The 3,340-nt window shown below is 36.5% G+C and overlaps 1 long non-coding RNA gene across 1 annotated transcript; it reads left to right on the top strand.

Annotated features, from left to right (window-relative positions):
- Positions 1 to 1,780: 1,780 nt before the first annotated feature.
- Positions 1,781 to 3,028, top strand: LOC120421733 (uncharacterized). The gene is made up of 3 exons (XR_005606014.2): positions 1,781 to 2,423; positions 2,490 to 2,774; positions 2,843 to 3,028. It is a non-coding gene; the product is annotated as an uncharacterized LOC120421733 (long non-coding RNA).
- The last annotated feature ends 312 nt before the right edge of the window (positions 3,029 to 3,340 follow it).

Here is a 3,340-nt window from a genome sequence, read left to right as displayed (position 1 = left end):
CAAAGATTGGTTTTTCGTAGAGAAGATTAGAATCCAAATTTCGTTTCAATAAATTTTATCTTGTCTCGTTGATTTTTCAAACTTGAATAAAAACTTGCAACGACGATTTTTTTTATTTTTTTTTTAGTTAATGATGTCAGGTAATTCAATTTCAATCGACTAAAACAATAACAATACAATTTTGTCTAAAACAAAATAAAAGTAAATCAAATAAACACATAATTAAAAGTAATCTTTTATCTAATCTTGTTTACTTGAATTAACCTATTAAAATAAATTTTATGAAAAAAAATGTTTACTTGTTTTTTACTTTCACCAACATTAGTTCTGGCCCACCTCTGCTTTAGAAAAATCAGATCTGGCCCGCAGGGCCAAAAGGTTGGGCACCCCTGCTCAATTGGAATACGATAAGTGTTCTACATTGTTTTCGATGTAATTGACCGTTTTCAAGTTACATGTTAATTAATGGGCAAATTTTTGGTAATTTTTTTTTGGTCTGGTGTCTGTGTTTGTATTATTACTTTTTTTTTAATAAGTGTGAAAATTCTGAACGATTTTTATTTTTGACTTTTGAAATTAAACAAACAATTTCTGAAATCGAGCATGTTATAAAATAGAAATTGAGAAAAATAAATTTCTCTATTTTTTCCAAAATTACATTATTTTAAAATTGTTGAAACTTTTGCTGCAACTTTTAATAAAAATGGTAAATTTGCAAAAAAAATAATTAAAAAATATAAAAAAACTATAATCATTTCAAAAGGGATATAACAAATATTTTTGTTCATCTGAAAAACGTACTTCAAATTTTAAGTTTGCTATATGCTATAATCGTTTTCTTAAAAACAAGTTATAAAATGTGCCAATGTTGAATGATTTACAAGACTTGTTTCTTGATACATATTTTAGACTAAGGCGTTATAACAATGTTTTAAGTTTTTGATTACATAAAATTTCTTGAAATTCACAAAAATTCAAATGAACTTATTTTATTCCATACCCTAAATTTATTATCAGACCGCCAAATTGAAGTACGAAAAGCATGTGACTTTGAATTCAAGCTCAAAAGTTTTGTTGACTTTAAATAAAACAAACTATTTGAAACAATTATTCTTTTGGTTCTTTTTATTATATTTCATAAGTTTGAATGTATTCTTTTTTAATTTTCAAGAGCCGCAAGAGTGTCCCAAAATTGTTTTTTTTTTTAAGTGAAGTTTCAGACAAAACAAAAATTTTGACTAAGCAATCATCAATCTTCATAATCTCTTTATTGAAAAAAAGGAACGGATTCATCGCATATGATCAACCTGCATCATCAGACAGAATCAAACCGCCTGCAGTAAATCACATTAGATCTGACTTCGGTGCGTATTTTCTGTTCGTTTTTAATTTAATGCGCTTATTTTACTGGATGTGTGAGAAAAGTTTCCCCCACACCACTAGCTTCGCAGTTTTATCAGCTTCTACGCAGGCAAGCAAAATTCATCCCACCAAGATCCTCATCAGACCTCCAAGAACCAGCATCCAGCTGGCAGTGCGGTAACGGTATAAGTCATCTCTTCCTCGATCCATTGCAAGCACGCACCCTCATCCAGCGGAGATCTTCTCGGGGGCCGACCTCCTCCATGGGGGAAAGCTTGTCTTACAGTCAGTGGCCACCTACCCATCCATTGGAGCTAGAGGAGTTCCTCAGTGGTCTTCAATCAGCTTTTTTTACCATTTTTTTTTTATTTTTGTCTGATTAAGGTTCTCTATTGGATGATTTAATTTAAACTAATCTTCAGTCTATACTTAGCTTTTGACAACCACTGACTCCTTCACAGCTTTTCTTCGCTTTTCCCAAGTGGCAGTGTTCAAGTTGCGAACTATTTGCGGCATTTTCTCGGAGGAGCCGTCGAAACTTTCTTCGTGATACGATTCGCAACGTTTGTTGAAGTTTCAATAGGAAAAACCAAGCAAAACACCGTCGTCGTCCCAGACGTGCAGGAAGCACCGTGGGAGAGTTTGCCTTAAATTGGAACGAAGAAGCTTTTCCCTTGCGCGATACGATCGCTGAATTTGGAATTAGTGGGGGGGCAATACTAGTCTGGACGGGGCTGCCGGAGATGTCGGCCAGATCTCGCTCTGCCTAGACTTGATGGGAGTCGATACCTCGACGTACGGGTCACGACGGGACTGGGATGCGCTTGATGGATGCGCGAGTCTCGTGGACAATACCGGTTGACAATGTGAAAAGCGGGTTTGCACATGGTGACATTGTAGACAATTGAAGTCAGCGATCGTTATGGGAAATATGAGTTTGATTTTATTGGTGGATCTAGTATCCATATTGTTTAAAGACTGATGCGAAGTTATGAAGCGACTCCGATGACTCTTACTTCAATTCGAATATCAACTCTATCAAAAAACTTTTAACGACCACGGTTTCTCAGAATTTCAAGGTATTTTTTAAAGTACAGTATTTTAATGCTTCAAATTTTACTTTTCAGTATGCTGTAACAAAATTAAAGAAACCAATCGATCACACATGATATTCAGCCATCTCCGTTTTGAGTCCGTCGGAATTGTTTAACACGCAGGGCACATCTTTCGCGCGGCCATCCAAAATGGGAATCTACTCCGGCTGCGGAGATGCCTCCCTAGAAGGCATCATCACGAAATGTGTCGCCGAGTTGTCTTCCAGAGTTCGAACCCATTGGTCTCTGGAAAGTTGAGTTGAATGCCCAGCGGGGGGGGAAAAGTTGCATTTCTCCGCCGGGGCATCTTCGTCACAGGTTCGTCACATTACTAATTCAATGCGCATTTCGAGGTGCAGTTTTTCATCGCGCGATACTTTTCCCAGCCTTTTTCCATCGCCGGTGAGGGACGAGTCCATGTGGATGGACCCGTTGACCGGTTAGACATCGTGGCACTGACTGGCTGTTGGCTGTGATTTACTGTGCATTTCAAGCTGTCACATGAAGAATAAATCATAAAAAAAATCATTGGAAATAATTTATCAAATTTTAAGAGATAAAAACACTTTGCACTAAGTGTGATATAAAAAATATATCAATGAAATTAAATTTATTTTTCGGTGACTTGAAAAAATGTTGGCATCGCAAATCGTTTTTTCTCAAATATTTCCAGACGATGGAAGGTTGTAGCAAATGGGAATCGAACTCATGATCTGCCGCTTACGATGTTGACAGCTTAGCCATTCGGCCAAGTCTGCTTATGGATCTTTGATTTTGTTTAAGCTTTGTTGCTACATATTTCAGTCTGCGCCAAAATGGTCATATCCAGAAGCAACATTTTTCTGGGGAATCCTTGACCGAAATAATTAGACCCGTATTTTTTG

Source organism: Culex pipiens, chromosome 2, assembly GCF_016801865.2.
Source record: "Culex pipiens pallens isolate TS chromosome 2, TS_CPP_V2, whole genome shotgun sequence".
In the NCBI taxonomy this organism is placed as follows: Eukaryota; Metazoa; Arthropoda; class Insecta; order Diptera; family Culicidae; genus Culex; species Culex pipiens.
This window is presented reverse-complemented; position numbering and strand designations above follow the sequence as displayed.